Raw genomic sequence first — 19,025 nt, forward strand, 5'->3', positions numbered from 1 at the left:
ATATATATATATATATATATATATATATATATATATATAATATATATATATATATATATATATATATATATATATATATACTGTGAACTCTTGGACTATATATTGACAATCAGGAGGGTCAGCTGTTTCAGTTAGTTTGTGTATACATGCTTCACTTATTTATGCATTTCTTTTTTTAATTTCATCTAGTTTATTAATAAAAACTAAAAGATTTAGGTTTTCAGCATTTTGAGGGACATTTAGTGTATTCTGACCTGCAGTATTCTCTAATTTGCGATTTCAGATGTTACTGTAGGTTAAACTACAAACTACATATTTTTCAGGCTAAATATGTAAACACCCATTTTACGAGAACAAGTCTTGTGAACATGATGTCTATTGGAGCTCTAGATCTGCCTCTTTCAGACTTTGTTCTCGCATTGACTGATTGGCGCAAATATGCATTAACAATTTTTTTACCGTTATAGCGGTGGTCAAATGTTTTATTTATATTATCTATTATTTTAATAATTAATATTATTTAAAATACAGATCAGAGTGAAATATTTCTCAGTATTAAACAACTGACCCCCCCATACATCTTGTTCTGACATCCTTCAGGGGGGATAAAGTGGTAATTAGGGGGGTCATATCTCCCTAAAGCCCCTGTAATTCGCACCCCTTATATGTACTTTTTTGTTAAACACAAAATAAGCTGTTTTGAAAAATACTGAAAATGTGTAACCTTCCTATTATGAAAGTAAATGGCTACAGGTTTCTAACATGCATGCCTTCAAGTTTTTTCTTTTGTGTTCAACAGAAAAATGAAACTCATAAAGGGTTGGAACCACTTGAAGAAGAGTAAATCTTCAATTGGGCTGAACTACAGTAGTCAACATTTGAAGAGGATCATAACCTTTCATCAAAGATTTCCTAAAACTATTGAACAACAGCCATTCTTGTCCTAGGACAATTTTGAAAAACATTTTTGATTCGCTTCGAATGTTGACTACTGTATTTAGGAAAACAGCTTGGTAATGTTGGTTGACCAGTTAAATTGCCCCCAAAAACAGTTTGACCACCTTAGTATAACTTGTAGCGTGCTGTATGTTTGTTGATGTTAGAAGATGGTTTTACACAAGCAAATAGCCAGGTAATGAGCAGTTAACCATCAATGCTATCTTAACATTGATTCAGCTCTCACGTCTACATTGATCTATAATAATTACACTGAACAACATCTAAACAAGTTTCTTAACCACATAAACATCCAATATGACCGTCTTGCATTGCACTACAACCAGTGAAAGCTCGAACTCAAAGCCGTGGCTTGTTAGGCCGATGTATCTCCCGTATGACTCCATTTTTTAAATCTTAAAATAAATGAATTGCAGTCTGCTTTAGGTTGTGATTCGTTGCAGTGCTTGACAGAAGCGCGCGACACATGAACGTGACGCTCGCGGATTTCTGCTCATCTATGGTTACTGACGTCCGGTGTGTTCTGTGGGTTATTTAAACAATAGGACATTAACAATTTCCCGTAACGTTACCTTTTGAAAACGCTGCAGACTCCAAGCCTACAGAACATCTGCCTCGTCTCGGCTCGTTTTCATCTGCAAAATGAAATCAGCGATATTTTCCATCAGCTCATGCCTCATGAAATGACCGGCGGGCAGCGTCCGTCTGTCTGTATCAGTTAAAAAGTTCAGTTCAATACATTATTCAAGCCTCCTGTACTTACTTAATATATCAATTCAACTGTTAAATATTACAAACACGCCTATAAACATTAAAGCCCATGCAGTCGTGCACTACAGACCGTTCAGTTTTTGGAGAGTAAGTTAACGTTACATCCAGAGTTTACATTGTTTATTTGACTGTTGATAATGCGAATACTGCAAGTCGCGTCGGCTGATTTATGCGAGATTTTTTCTTCTTCTTAAAGAAACACTATCGCAAACACTGTCAGCAAAACGTGCTCGCTTTCGGTTTATATCCGACCCATTACACTTCTGAGCTACTTTTTAGTTCTCTTTCGATTTCATTTTAGTAACCTACTTTTCCTGGAGGATCCAGCAGCGGCTGACAGAGGCCTGTGTGGAGCAGTCCAAACGCGTGACGTCACATGGCAAGCCGCATTAACATTCAACGTCCTTTACACCAAAATACTGATAGACATAGGTGCAATAACATTATATTGGTGATACCGTTATTCAAAAGTAATGGACGACCATTTAATTATTGTGAATGTCTCAATTTTTACAAGATCCCCATAATTTACTAATTTACTGATATTTGTTACCCAGTGTACTTTTTCAGCTGTGTTGCCAACTTAGCAATTTGCTAGATTTAGCAACTTTTCATACTACCCTAGCAACTATTTTTCAAAAAGCACCTAGCAACAAATTTAGCAAATTTTTTACATTCATTTGGCTACTTTTAATAATAATAATAAAAAAAGTCATTTAAAAGAGCAGTGGCTGCAGGCTTCACTCGGTAGAGTAAATTGCAAGCTCATTGTTTTTCATAACTGTTAATTTACTGATATTTGTTATCATGTATACTTGTTGGTAATTTAGGTAGCAATACATTCCAATAGTGCTATAATTGTTATCACTTTTACGAATGTGTTAATTTCCCAAGTTAAAGGGAGTAGATACACAATCTGTGATTGTTTAAAAGAACGTAACTGTTCGTTATCAGTGTTATATATATATATATATATATATATATATATATATATATATATATATATATATATATATATATATATATATATATAATATATTTATTATATATGATATAATATTATATTTATTATATATTTTTTTTTCTATATTTGTCCAAATATAGTTTACTGTATTTTTCAATACAGATCTAAATGGACATATTTCAAATAATGTTTTTGTTGAGATGGCCAGTCAATTTAAGAAAACATTAATTCTTTTGTATACTATAAAGATGTAGTTTTGAGTTGTGATTACACAATGACGTCATCACGCAAAGTAATATGTTAATAAGAATCTATTTATTGTATATCTGGATGTAATGTTTTAATATAATATAATATATTAAATATTTTAAATAATAATTTAATATACTAAATACAATATATTAATACACGGCGCATCAGAGTAGAGACATAATGAACGTATGCATGTCAGATACTACGTGATGATGTCACTGATATGCAAATTAGTGTGTGACGTCATCTGGCAACATTTAGCTACTTTTTGAGCAGGCTTTAGCTACTTTTGATTGGAAATTGGCAACACTGTTTTTCAGTTCTTATCTGGTAATATGTCCTCTGAATCCAATCGTTTACATACTAATCAGTTAAGTCTCAATGGTGTGATAATTATAGACAATAAAATTAATAACGTTTACATTAAAAAGTTACGCAAATCCACATTGTTGCCTAAATGCAAATCTTTTAGAAATTCCTTATTTGAGCAGATTAAGTAAGAACAAGGTAGGAACTTACCTTGTAAATATTGTCTCAAAAATAAAGTTTAAGATGTGACATATAAACTAATTCATTTCATTTATCCAGTGAAACAAAAAAAAACTTTTGTTAAAAGATCTGCATTTGAATGCACATATACCCAAATGTTTTGGTTTGATGTTGAATACCATATTTAAACTTACAAAATTAAAAATCAGTTTTCTTGTAAAGATACTTTTTGACATACAACAATAATGGTAAAACTTTGGAGCAAAATTTGTTTATTAATTTAATGATTATATATGGGAAATACCATATCCACAAACAAAAATGGTCCAATGATAAGCCTAACATTTATTTGTTTAAAACTGATGTTAAGCATTATACTGAAACCCTAAAAGACATTAAAAATAAAAAGCTATATGGATGTATGCAATTTTGCAATAATTTTCCTATGCAAATTTCTTGTCATTTATGAATGCCCTGTAATTTTGTTTTTATAATTATATAATTCTCTATTGATTTGTTCCTTTGACGTGGAAAATATGTAAGCATTGCATTCCCTTTTTTATATGCTATTGTTCTTGTTATGCAAAAAATAAATAAATAAATTAAAAATGTCCTTTACACCAACTTGAATTTCTTTTTACAGATGTACCGTATTTTCAAAAAATCTAATAGTGATTACCTACCAACATTGGAATGTAAAAATATAAAAATAAGGGATCTATGAAAGCATGTGATTGCTTTTACGAAATGTTTGAGCTTATTTAGGACAAAATGTGTTGTGTTTAAAATAAACCCACCAAGATCGGCATGTTTAGATATTATTATTATTATTGTTATTATTATTATTTTTAGGTGTATATGTCTGTTCAAACTTGCACCCAAAACCCAGTGTTCACTTTCGCTCTGCTTCAAATCACGTATACAGAAACCATGGCCGTAGTCTATGTGTGTGAATGAGTGTGTATGGATGTTTCCCAGTACTGGGCTGCAGCAGGAAGGACATCCGCTGTGTAAAACATATGCTGGATAAGTTGGCGGTTCATTCCACTGTGGCGATAAATAAAGGGACTAAGTTGAAGGAAAATGAATGAATGATTTAGACTAGAGACAAATGGCAGTAATAAAAAGAGACAAATAGTTTACACAAATAAATGTTAAATTGGCTTGCCAGAGATGTCAGGGTGTCCTGGAGCAATACAGTATTTTGGGATGCCTGCTGTGTGTGTCCCATATTGGAATGACATATGGTGCCAGTAGTAAAGAGAGAGAGAGAAAGAGGGATTTATTTATCGCCTCAGGCAACTTAATCCCGGGCATATCACTTGTCCACAAAAAGAAAAAAGAATGCTTAGCTGTCTGCGGTCACATTTTGATAGATGAATTTATCGTTTAACCCCCTGCTTTTGATTGAATCACCAATGGTAAAGCAGCTGGATAATCCTCAAGACTGTAATCTGCATGTCTGTTGTTTTATTTGTCAATCCTTTGAACTCTGCTTGGATTACAGCTCAGCTTAAATCTCTGTGTACTATAATACACAAGGGACAAAGACAAAATGTCTCTTGGTGTCCACATTTAATTACAATTACAAAAGTGATTTTATAGGCACAGAAAGCATATTAAATGCAAGTAAAGTTTCTACTTTCATGTTTCCAATAAAACAAGTGAAAATACAAATAAAATATGACAGATCAATGCACATTTACTTTAATAATAATAATATTAATAATAATAATAATGATAATAATGATGATAATAATAACAATGATAATAATAACAATAATGATAATAATAATAATAATGATAATAATAATAATAATTAACACATTATAAATAATAATACATTTTATTTGAAATGTGCTTCTTTAAACTCAACGCTCTACAGAAAAATAGAACAACAATAAAAAACATAAAAAAATAAAAAATACAAAAATATTTTAAAAATGACAGAAATCCTCATTGATTAAAAGCAAAACTAAAAAGAAAAGTCTTGAGGCTCGTACACAACGGGACGCTTTTTGTTTGCGTTTATCGTCAGCTTTTTTCAAGACGTTTTTACAATAATAAATAGTAGTAGTAGCAATCATAGTAATATATGTAAATTCAGATTATCAAAAGAGCAGATCTCTCATGTCAGACTTTGTGATTTACTTTCCTGTCTTGGTTTCTCCAATAATCCTTTGACTGTGCTCGACTTTAACATCCTGTCCTGATCATATCTGTCTTCTGAAACTCTACGTGACCATCAGGCCAAAGCTGAAGGCTCTAGAGAGGAAATGACTGGTCTGAACCATTTTCCCTCTCAAATATTTCTCTAAATAGACACAACACAAGATGAGGAAGACTTCAGACACCCAAAAGCTCATCATAACATTCAACTAGAGGTGTAAGTAAATTGAGTTCTGTCATCAAAATGATATGACTTTGTAAGCATATTAATGTTGATGTGGAGATGCGCAAACTGGTGCAAGTGTCTGGGAAAGTGTCAGAGAAATGAAATATTGCAATATTACAATGGCAACATAACCTAAACATATAATCACCAAACAAAAAACTCAAAACATTCTGCACAGGTGAGTGGGTTTGACAAACCACCTGCAGAAACACTCTTCTCTCCAAATGCACCAGACACTTTACCTGACTCAATAAGGAAAACAATGTTTATGAATGTGCCACAAATCATGTTGGACTACTTGTCTTCTTCAACCAAAAATGTATTTTTTATACCACAATGTCTTGCACAAGTTTGTTCTGTATTATGTAAAATTACTTGTTACTTAGATTATCGCACCATATAGGTTTAAAATAGCTCTTAAATCCAGTTTTGTGGTCACATTTATGATTATGAATATTTATGTAAAATCATGGTCCTGTGAGACAACTGTCTGTCCACTGTATGAGACACATGTAGTGCAATGACAATAAAGCTCAACTTGCACTGTAAAAATGCTGGGTGTCACACAATATATTCATGTTGTGCCAATCAATGAAGTTAATTTAACACATTCCACAACAAGTGGATTAAACATAAAACAATTAAGTTGTGCATAAAGAAATGTCAAGAATGGATGTTTTGGCTCATTTTAAGTAAGTATGAAAAAGCGACAAAATATATATATTTTAATGTGACTTGATACTGTAGTTTTACTGCACTGAACAAACACCAATATGGATAACTGGTCAAAATGACTAATTTACTATTGAACATTATCTGTTTATCAGCAGGGTAAGAATATTGTGTGTTTGATGTAGAACATATGTGCTCCACATTTCATTTGTTTGATTTGTGATAACATTAGATAACATGCTTATTGAGAAGTGTGCAGGGGAAAGACTGCTAATTAAATATTACGGAGAACTGATAAAATATTAATTTCTGATTTTATTGTAGTCAGTGTATGCTTTACTTTTTTTTTAATAATACACTAAAAGAATATTGTTTGCTATTTGTTCAAACTACTTATTTAAAGGGCACCTATTTTATTATAAGATATAAGATAAGTCTTTGGAGTCTCCAGAACGTATCTGCAAAGTTTCAGCTCAAAATACCTATCAGATTATTTATTATAGTCTCCAGAATTTGCCCTTTTTGGTGTCTTGAGTTCAGTGTAGCGGTTTTTGTAGCCTGTGGCTTTAAATGCAAATGAGCTGCTTCTCCTGCCCATCACTCCTATTTGGGTGTTTGCTTCTTCTTCGCTATTTCAGATGAACTGCAGTCAGTGACAGAGACAGACACAGATGAAGCAAAAATCCAACTCATCAGCCAAAAATACCAAGCAAGTTTTTTTGAAGTATTTGTGGTGGAGTTTATTCAAGCCTTTCTGAAACAATGAGTCTCACACAAATGGCGTTTGCAGTACATGCAAACACATGCATATAGATGTATGTTTACTGGCACCATGCAGCCTGGTGATTATAATGGTTAAGAATTACATAGCGATTTTACAGTGTTCATTACGATCATGTTCTGTTTTTAAAATGTTACATTTGTAAAACTTACAGAAATCATAGAGGGTTGGAACAGATATTTTAATCTCAGTTCCTTTGCATAAATAATGTTCTGTGGACATTATTATAGAAACATGGCGTCTTTCTATAAATTCTGTGGGCGGGGAAAACCTTATTCCTATGTCACATTGCAGGGGACCTCAAAATCACTGGGATTTGGGTCCCATTTTAACGTCAGGAAATTTTCAGGAAAAAAGAGATTCATTTGGTTTCTATCACTCCAATATGACAATGGATACAATTGTCGAGCTGTAACAACACAATTATAGAGTTTTCTTTGGGACAACTTAATTGTTTTATGTTAAATCCACTTAAATTTGTAAAAACTAACAAGTTAACTTAAAGGGGTGGTCCAGAATGTAATTTTAAGGCTTGGTTGTGTTTATAAGATGCAAAGCAATGTGTGCTTATGTTTCACTTGACGGAAATCGCGTAATTTTTTCATATATCTCACTTTGATTATACACAGCTACTCAGCTAACATGAAAACGACTGTCATATTTCCTAGTTCCTCTAAAAGGCCCGCCCTTAAGTGACTCTGATTGGTCATCGACATAATGTGCTGCTATTGGCGGATCGGCTCCACGTCACGCCCGTAAAAGCACACGCTTTTCTGCTGTGTAAACATGAAGTCAACCTCGCGCCCGCTCTCTAAAATAACATCTGACAAGTGTCTGTAACTAACGAGTGAAAAAGGGGTGCGGCTCCTTTAACAGCGTCTGTGTGTGCGTCTATGTGTGTGTTTGTGTGGTGTGAACTTTCTGTAACAAGCGCAAGAGCGCGGGACTTTCTTTTTCTCTGATGCTCGGATTAAGTTATTTTCTGTAATATATCGTGACAGAAAAATAAAGCACAAGATGTGAGATGCTACCTGTTGAGCCTTGATTTATTATTCTGCTGCGACCACTAGTCAGGTAAGCTAATCTGTGTTTTTTTAACTCTATGCGTCATGACGTCTTTCACGAGTATCCGGAATATGCAGGTGTAAGTAATATAAATCATCCACATATCTTTTGCGACTTCATTATCTGAGATGTGAAACACATGAAAAAGCCAAGACAATCAGTGCAGTCGCGCACACACATAAGAGATCGTGCTGGTGGAGTGAGTGTGTGTTTACAGGAGTTTGGCTGATAAATGTGAGTTTGTAGCTAAATCGTTTGCCCGCAAAGCAGCATTTCGCATTGTTTACATCATTGCTACAGCATACAGTTAACGCTAGACACTGTACATGTCATGATCAATTTAAAAAAATAAAAACACTTACTTGTAGATCACAACTTCTGCTTTGAGGAGATTTTAGCCGAATCCAGCACTGAACTTGGAGAGATTCAGGAGATTCAGTTTTGTCAAATCATGCTTGCTGAGTATTTTATAATTCTCTGGAAGTTAATTAATATTGAACTAAAGGCACTTCTGTCTTTGTGTCGTGTCCTTTGGAAGCCCAAATACAGAAACAGATGAAGCTCTGTGGAAACAGCCGTGTTTAGATGCATTTTTAGCTTCATCTCTGCTATAACGTTACAGCACCTCTGGCCACGGACCTTACCTGCATGCGCAGTGTGGGATGCGCAGTAAACGAACTTGTGATGTCACAGGGGGCGGAAGTATTTTTTTGTAGTCCCCAAAATTCGTTCATTGTAGGCTTTGCTAAGCTAACTCTGTAAAAACCAAGGTCTCCCTTAGCATTGAACTTAGAACTTTTTACATTCAGAGATGCTGTTTATTTTCACACAGCTACATTACACATCAACTAAAGTTTAAAATATGAGATCGTAGTGGACCACCCCTTTAATTCCTCCAGGTTGTTCCAACACAAATAGATTGTGTGTAACCCAGCATTTTTTTTAAAGGGTAGAAAATATTTTTAAAATATATTTCTTTTTAATAGCAATTTCTTAAACATTACGTGACAAGTTGTACATGTTTTGGCCATAAATTCAGTCAATTTAATAAACATGTTCCTCAAATTTTAATGGTTGATGGTCATTAAAAGCTAATTTTCTGGACATCATGTGCATTATTTAAACTCATTTTCTGCACACATCACTCTGTACACAAACAATAATATCACATTTATTTGACATTTTTCAAAAATATGAGCAAAACACATGACTGCAAAGGTTTACACTTAGCATATGTTTCTTTTTTTGTAGTCTGAAATGAGTACATGCTGACAGAATATGAATAGGGTATTGTTGATTGTGGGAATTTTTCTTAGATCTCTTGCGTGATAATTGTTAATGTTGCATTAGCTTCTATGAATAGCTGCGTAGAGGTTATAAAAGAAATAACTCATGACCTGAAATATCTTCCACATTTTTAGCTGCAGGCAATTCAGCAAACATCTTGATTACTTGGCTGTTTGTCTAATGATCCTGGCACAGTATTTTAAGAGAAACATTGTTCTCGATACCGGGAGCACCTACAGTCTGATTTTCTCTTGAGCTTTTCTGGGGTTTGGAATGTTAATAATTTCTGGCTCAGTCATTGGGTTATTTTTTAAACACATATTTTGAATTTGACACTCTCTCATTCAGAGATATTAAGAATCTGGTCAAGTCTTAAAGAAATTAGTAAAGGAATACAAAGCTCAATACTTAAATTAAATGCATATATATTTCTCTCTCTTCATACTCTGGCACTATTTTTAACAGCTTTTAATTTTTATTAGATGAAAAAAATAAATAAATACAAATAATAGGATAATTAGGCAAAAAAAAAAAAAGTTTTGTCTTTATTGAATCATCCTCATGTCATTCCAAACATGCATGCCTTTCTTTTGTGGAACATACAGTAGAATAATTGTTTTTTTTTAAATCCTGAGCACCAAAGCATTTAAAATAATAAATGTGTAATATATCTATAATTTTTGTGTTTACCTTATTAAAATATCTAAAACTATTTAATATAATTAATTAATTTAAATGCATAACATGTATCTTGATTTTTTTTCTCTGAGAAAAAAACTAAATGAACTAAATAATAAACAAAATATATATTTACCATAATTTATAGAAGACACCCACAAAAATATTTAGTTAAAATATCAACATCAAATTATGAAAAATATGTTATCATTCATTTGATCTTCATTTGACACTATAAAAAACTGAACTAAGTTCACTCAACTTAAAATTGAAAGGCAACTTGCAGCAGAGCTTTTTTAGTTTACACAAATCGAGTCAAATTCAGTTTAGTACATTAAGTTACCATTTTATTTTTTACAAATTTAAGTGGATTGAACATAACAATTAAGTTTGTCTCCAAAAAACTCAAGAATTCTGTTGTTTCAACCCATTTTAAATAAGTAGTTTGAACAAGAAGCAACAGCCATTTGAGTGTATTATAATGATCTCTGAAGGATCATATGACACTGAAAATTCTGCATTGCAAGAATAAATAAACTACAATCTGAAATGAATGCCATTATTTCAAATTCTAGAATATTCTAATCATTTACAATGCAAAGTAAAAATATGTAATATCAAATACAGATAAACCGTGATGAGTTTAGGATATTTATTTCAATAGATGTTTTTCCCCCTCACTCTAAATGCGTGATCCTTTTCAGTACATCCTAATTTTCCTCATTGTCCATGTCTGTGCACGTCTCCACCTCCTTCCACCTTCCTCAAGAGGACAAACAACCCCCTCCATCCACACTCCACACCGGATGAGCTCAAACCATGTCCTTATATGTCCAAATCTCCGGCAGGAAGAGACACTTTTTTACAAGTGCAGATACTGTTTCTGCAGCTTATATGTGTAATTAATATACTTTTATTTTGTAATTTAGTATGCAAAACTATGCAAAAAGGTTTTTTTTTCCAAAATATGATTACAATATAAAAAAGAAATGAGTTTGTACTATAAAAAGGATATGATTAAAAAGTTGAGATGATCTCTGACATCCTTTTATTAATTATAGATTTTTTAAAAATAATTTTCATTTATCATTGTTTGGGTTTTTGCAAAGAGACTTCACAATTAACAATAAAATACATGATTTAAAAAATGCTGGTATTTTTAAACCAACATTATGGGTTATACAGTACATGTTTTTAGCTAATTTAATTCGTACTATAAAAACTGCAGGGTTCCACACAATTCCTTCATGTTGTCCCAAAACAAATTAGATTAACTTAATCAAATTTAAGTGGATTGAACATAATACAATTAAGCTCTCTCCCCTAAAAACCTAACAATCATGTTGTTTTAACTCATTTAAGATAATTTAAACATGAACTAAAACGATTGAGTATGGGTCTATTTTAACATGGATTTGTTTTTTCAATTAAATTTAAATGACACTTACAGTACACCAACGGATCAGCTAATCCACATTTGATCCAACACTGGGTTAAATCAACCCAGCATTTTTTAGATTGATTAAAAAAATTATGGAAAACTATTATACACTTGCCATCAATCCCATTTGTAAGAGCAACAAATAATAACTTGACTTCTAGTGGATTATTTGGAAAAGTGGCAGAAGGTAGATTTTTCTGATGAATCATCTGTTGAACTGCATCCCAATTATCACAAATACGGCAGAAGACCTATTGAAACCCAGGTGAAGCCAAGATTCTCACAGAAATCAGTCAAGTTTGGTGAAGGAAAAATCATGGTTAGGAGTTACATCCAGTATGAGGGTGTGCAAGAGTGAATGGCAACATTAACAGCCTGAGGTATCAAGACATTTGTGCTGCCCATTACATTACAAACCACAGGAGAGGGCAAATTCTTCAGAAAAAGTTCCTGAAAGCAAAGAAGATCAAGGTGCTCCAGGACCACCTTACCAGCCCAGTCACCAGACATGAACATTATTGAGTTTGTCTATGGTAAGATGAAGGAGGAGTCATTGAAGATGAATCTAAATAATCTTTATGAACTCTGGGAGTCCTGCAAGAACGCTTTCTTTGCCATTCCAGATGACTTTATTAATAAGTTATTTGAATCATTGCAGATATGTATGGATGCAGTCCTCCAAGCTCATGGGAATATTAAGTATTTTTCCACTAGAAGTCAAGATATTATTTGTTGTATCTAAAACTTGCAAAGGCAACGAGACATGTCCTGTATGTCCTGAAGTGTATGCTTTTATGTTAGTTTAACTTAATAAAATAAGTTACATTTAAACTTAATATAATATAACTTTAATATAATGTCATTTAAAATAATAAATAACTGGATTCTACTTTTAAATAATGTAAAGTAACAAGTTTACAGTGTGGTAACACGCACACACACACATTAGTGAATCATTGTCAAAATAACAGTTTTCCACATGTCATTCCTAGATTCCATCTTGGGAATCAACAGTAATGACTCAACCGTCCTGCAGCTCCATCAGCTCCTCATAATGAGAGACTCACAATGCGGTGCTTTCTGCCGCTCTGATCTATATAACGCTGCTGCCAGTCTGACAGACTGTATGGTTTCCGCTAATTGGCCTGAGCTCGTTCAGTAATGGTCTCACTTTTCCTCGGCCGCCCCCTCTCTTCCGTTGCTCGCACAATGCCTGGAAGTCGCCTAGACCCACATCTCCCTCTCTGTGTTTTTTCTTCTGTTGTTTTTTCTCTCTCTCTCTTTTCTCCCCCTCGCACCAAAGACACAATTGATCTATTCGGCATCAAAACAAACAGCAGCACAAGGACTCACACACGCACTCAACACCCTCGTCCAGAAGATACTTCCGACTCGCATTAACAGACACAGAGCACGTCTCAACGCAAACCAAGGACAAATTCGATAATCCATATACACATATGCAGTTTTGTAATGAATGGTACACTCAAAAAATAAGTCCCAAAGGTTGTTGTTTGTTTCAACTACTTATTTTAAATGAGATGAAACACAATTCTTGAGTTTTTTGGGGGGACAACTTAATTGTTTTATATATTCAATCCACTTAAATTTGTAATAAAAAAAAAGAATTAACTTAATTCCTTCATATTGTCCCAACACAAATTGATTGTGTAGAGCCCAGCATTTTTACAGTGTACCTGACATAAAAAGAGAGTTATGATCCATTTCAACATTTTTAATATTGTAATGCTTCGAGTGAAATTAGGCGTCTGCGTTTTAATATATAGCAGGCCTATAACAGACATTAGTTTTGAGATATGCCCAAAACCACATTTAACAAAGTGTACTGTATTATACGTCAGCAGATTACAATGTTTTAACAGCAATTAATCCCACACATGATGTGAAATTAAAGGGTTAGTTCACTCAAATATGAAAATTCTGTTATTAATTACTCATGTTATTCCAACGTGTTTGCATGGGTTTTCTCCAGGTGCTTCAGTTTCCCCCACAGTCCAAAGATATGTGGTAAAAGTTAATTGAATAAACTAAATTGGCCGTAGTGTATGTGTGTAAATGAGAGTGTATGGGTGTTTCCAAGTGGTTGGTTGCAGCTGAAAGGCCATTCGCTGCGTAAAACATGTGCTGGATAAGTTGGCGGTTCGTTCCACTGTGGCGACCCCAGATTAATAAAGGGACTAAGCTAAAAAGAAAATGAATGAATGTCGTTCCAATGTCCTGAGACGTTAGTTTATCTTCAAAACACAAATTAAGGTTATTTAGATGAAATCTAGGAGCTCTCTGATCCTCCATAGGAAGCATCTGTCCAGAGACGTTTAAAGTAATGAAGCTAAAACATTCCATGTGACTTCAGTATTTCAACTGTAATCACACAAAGCTCCAAGAGTCCAAGAACACTCTTGTGAGGCAAACAAAATTTATAAATGTGTTCTGCATCAGATTAGGGTGCATGTTTACGACAGGTAATTCAGCCTTTTTATACACAATAAGGGGCCGATCACAGCAAACTCGCTTTTACGTTCTAAAAGCACGAGGCGCACCGCAGTGCCTTTTGGTTGACAAGAAAAAAAGGAAGTGTGCTGCACTTTTTATGTCGCTAGGCAATGACTGAATTAAATGCTGCTGATATTGACTCCAACCCTGAAATCTGGACTTTACTAGAACTATGTTAAGCTGCTTTGACACAATCTATATTGTGAAAAGCGCTAAATAAATAAACTTTAAATTGAATTGAATAATATTTTGATATTCAAGATTTGTGAAGTCATGCAGCTCCGGATAACTCAAAACAGCAACCACAAGTCTCTCCTCCATCTTCAAAAGTCTTCGTAGTTGTCTTGACAACACAAACACTGCTGTTACTTCAACAAATGATTCTCACCAAACTGTATTTTCTGTACACTTTACAAGATTAATTTAGGTGATGTTAAAAATTAAGCCACTTGAGTCTCCAAAGGAAACCTAATTAGTAAATGAGTAAATCACACATTTACAGTCATTTAAAGTTTTCAGTCAGGCTATGTTTATATACATTTTTAGACAACACAATACCAGTGTTTTACATTTAGAAGAGAAATTAAGAAATCAATGTTTGGTATTTGTTATTTGTGACCAATTATCATTTTCTGCAAAAAAAAAAAGAGAAAAAAAAAAGTTAAATAACAGTATTTTCACTTGAAATGTAAAAGGAATGTTTTACTTATTTACAAGACCGAAATAGTCCACGGAAAGTGAGAAAGTTTCAGTGTTCCTTATTTTTTCCCATAGCTATATTAGCGGTGGGCTGTTATCAGAATTAATGTAAGACTTTTATTGCGCGATAAAAAAAATATCACTGTTAATCTATTATCAAAGGTGGGTTGGAATCTGGGTCTATTCTACGCAAGCTATGATGACTTTCACCTTGATATTTCAGCACAGCTCCTGACCGGTGAGCCATCTGACAAAAAAGTGAATCAAATCAGCACCCTTCTGGATCTTTCACTTACTTCAAAGACACAACTGACTACGCTTACATAGACATCTGCAATCTAGTTATTTGGCTTAATAGGCAATAATAGAATTAAGGTGTTCACGTGAAAAACTTTCATGTAAGAGTTTCCGGTCACACTTTACAATAAGGTTCATTAGTTAATGTTTATTAATGCATTGACTAACATGAACAAACAATGAACAATACATTTACTACTGTATTTTGTTCATGTTAGTTAACGTTAGTTAATGAAAATACAGTAGTTCGTTATTAGTTCATGTTAACTCATGGTGCATTAACTAATGTTAACAAGCATGGAGTTGGATGTTAATAATGCATTAGTAAATGTTCAATTATGATTAATAAATGCTGTACATGTGTTGTTCATGATTAGTTCATGTTAGTAAATGCATTAACTAATTAACCTTATTGTAAAGTGTTACTGAGTTTCCTGTAATTTTGGGTGACTTTAACTGCAGTTCGGCAGTTCCACTTTCACTCATGAACATGTCATTCATGCTCCTGTAACAAACTGGCGTATTCGACGCAAATAAGGAGTAAAGACTGGGGAGAGTGTTATAGAATTTAATACCGCACGCCGAATAGAAAAAATGATCGCGATGTTGTTTACTTCAGTAATGCCACTAATATAAGCATACTCCACGTCTTAATTCCATTTCTGTTTAGTTCAGTTAGTCAGATTAAGGTAATCAAACTGTTTAACTGAATAAACAGTTTGTAAACACAAGTTCATCTTATTAAACATCATTTATTTTCATCATCAATTATCATGGTAGAACAGTTTCTCAAGCAGTAGATGAGCCCTTGTTCTAATGCGCCACCTAGCTTGAGAAACCCGTTCTCAAAGACTTGCATTTAGTCATTATTTGGATAGCACACACATTCTGAATGGCTTTGGCAGAATTCAAATGAGCCATTTTAATCTAGATTAATCGAGATTAATTCCAAAATTATGTTTGATTAATCAAGATTAAAGAAAAAATCTATGCCCACCAACATTTGAAGTCAGAATTATGAGCCCCCCTTTGAATTTTTTTTCTTTTTTAAATATTTCTCAAATGATGTTTAACAGAGCAAGGACATTTTCACAGCATGTCTGATAATATTTTTTTTCTTCTGGTGAAATTGTGTTTCATTTCGGCTAGAATAAAAGCAATTTGAAATCTTTTAAACACCAATTTAGGGACAAAATGATTAGCCCCTTTATGCTACATATTTTTTCAATAGTCTACAGAACAAACCATCATTATACAATAACTTGCCTAACTACCCTAACCTGCCTAGTTAACCTAAATAACCTAATTAAGCCTTTTAATGTCACTTTAAGCTGTATAGAAGTGTCTTGAAGAATATCTAGTCAAATATTATTTACTGTCATTATGGCAAAGATAAAAAAATAATTCAGGTATTAGAAATGAGTTATTAAAACTTAAAAATGTTTAGAAAATGTGTTAAATATCTGGAGGCGTGAAAATATCTTCTCTCAGTTAAACAGAATTTGGGGAAAACAATAAACAGGGGCGCTAAAAGTTCTGACTTCAACTGTATACTATATATACAGTATATACAGTTTATAAACACTGTAAAAAATGCTGGGTTCCACACAATTGATTTTTGTTCAGGCAACATGAAGGAATTAAATTAAGATTTTACAAATTTAAGTGGTTTGAACATAAAATAATTAAGTAGTCACCAAAACATCTCAAGAATTGTGTTGTTTCAGCTCCTTTTAAATAAGGAGTTTAAACAAACAGTAGACATCATTTTTTAAAAGGAATAACAATGTAGATACTGTGTAAATGAGCATGCACAATTCAATATCAGCTGCAGTATTTCATTAACAAACAGGTCTTTCACAAAACTAATTCAGGCTTATTTTCTATAGACTTAATTGTGACTTATAAGGTTTTCCTCCAAACTCTCTGTGAACCGCGAGTGAAGAAGGTGAGGTAACTTTCCGCTTGTTTTTAAGCTATTGGAGACCTACACGGGCCCCCATATCCCCTGTCTCATTCTCCTGCCGGCTTTATTGACGGATGTCCTGCACAGGCGTTTCATCCCCGTTTCTGGCTATGTGTGTGTGTTTGTGTGTGTGTGTGTGTGTGTATGTCTCACAGGAAGCTTTAAGGGGGGTGGTGGTGAAATGTGGAGCTGCTCCAGAGTTCCTGCACATCTGCGGTCTGCATTTCTCTAGGTGTCGCTCAGTTGTTTTTCAGCCGTGAGAGAGGGATATCACCCATATCACTTTTTTTTAAACTCTCCTATTTCCTTCCGCCCATTGCCCATAACAAGCTTCCAGCAGCACACGCACACACACTCCTGTCACAGGAAGCCAGACAGAAGTTTCCGGCAACCCTTGAGAGAGGCAGGTGAGGCTTGATTTGGCTGTACCTGCTGACCTGGATGTGGGTCAGAACTGAGGTTGTGGCTTTTGTTTTGGTCGTGTTTACTGTGCAACAAAGTTCAGCCAGTCTATTACAAATTACTTTTAGGAAGTCCAATTTCCAGACTTATTTGTGATGACCTATTTAGATTACTAATGCATCCTCAATGCACTAGATTTCATTAATACCAATGCTGTGATGCTTGTTGTTTGTTGAAAAGATGTGAGATTTCAGTGAAAACTGAGTTTAAATGAATTAAAGACTGAAAGAATATGTTGTAAAACAGGGGTGCCCAAACTCAGTCCAGGAGGGCTGATGTCCTGCAGAGTTTAGTTCTAACCCCAATTAAACACACCTGAACCAGCTAATCAAGCTCTTTCTAGGTATACTAGAAACTTCCGGGCAGGTGTGTTGAAGGAAGTTGAAGCCAATCTATTCCAAACACTGGCCCTCCAGGACTGAGATTATTGTAAAACATACACCAACATTCATTCATTCATTCATTCATTTATTCATTCCTTCATTTTCTTTTTGGCTTAGTCCCTTTATTAATCTGGGGTCGCCACAGCAGAAGGAACCACCAACCCATCCAGCAATTTTTTTTTTCGCACCTTCCATCCGCAACCCATCTCTGGGAAACATCCATACACACTCATTCACTCTCATACACTATGGAAAATTTAGCCTACCCAATTCACCTGTACTGCATGTCTTTGGAATGTGGGGGAAACTGAAGTGAGCCAGAGGAAACCCACGCGAACTCGAGGAGCACAAGCAAACTCCACACAGAAACGCCAACTGACCCAGCCGAGGTTCAAACCAGCGACCTTCTTGCTGCGAGGCGACAACAATACCTACTGCACCACCGCGTCGCCCTTACACCAAAATTGCTTTTGTTAATTTATAACTTTAAAGAAAGTTTTAAAATGAAATGTACAAAAAATAAATCATAATTAATATTACTTTGTTGTTATTTAATACATTTTAATTGCACTGGTTGGCCGTAACATATTTGTATCGATTATAAATTATATGTATATTAGCCTATATGTTATGATTGTCACCGACTCGGTCCCAGTCATTCCCCTCGGTGACCAGCAGAGGTCACCATCTCCGGACTTCTAACCATTACGTCATCCTTCTCACTCAGATCCCAGCACACCTGTTCTCCATCTCACTAATGACCCACGTACCACATATAAGCAGCTCACACACACACTCCATTGCGAAGTCTTGTTTAGCCCCGGCCAGCATTTCTGAGCGTTCTATCCTGCCTGATCTCCCGTTTACCACTTCAGCCCGTTCCTCGACTCTGCTCTGTCTTCTGCCTGCCCTTGACCTAAAGCCTGATTACACGGACTCTGATTCTCGCTGC

General features: G+C 34.3%; 1 protein-coding gene across 50 annotated transcripts in view; it reads right to left on the bottom strand.

Annotated features, from left to right (window-relative positions):
- trip6 (thyroid hormone receptor interactor 6) overlaps window positions 1-19,025 on the bottom strand; it is a 72,871-nt gene that overhangs the window by 17,371 nt on the left and 36,475 nt on the right. For 16 of the 50 annotated variants that reach the window (XM_073908313.1, XM_073908310.1, XM_073908311.1 and 13 more), the window contains one exon: window positions 1,530-1,592. The exons of 18 other annotated variants lie outside the window; for them this stretch is intronic. The gene's annotated coding sequence lies outside the window, so the exon portion shown is untranslated. Of the gene's footprint in view, window positions 1-1,529; window positions 1,667-1,720; window positions 2,097-19,025 lie in introns of those variants that run through there. 16 more of the 50 variants (XM_068218379.1, XM_021471883.2, XM_021471882.2 and 13 more) reach the window with 4 other exon arrangements.

This window comes from Danio rerio, chromosome 7, assembly GCF_049306965.1.
Source record: "Danio rerio strain Tuebingen ecotype United States chromosome 7, GRCz12tu, whole genome shotgun sequence".
Taxonomy (NCBI): domain Eukaryota; kingdom Metazoa; phylum Chordata; class Actinopteri; order Cypriniformes; family Danionidae; genus Danio; species Danio rerio.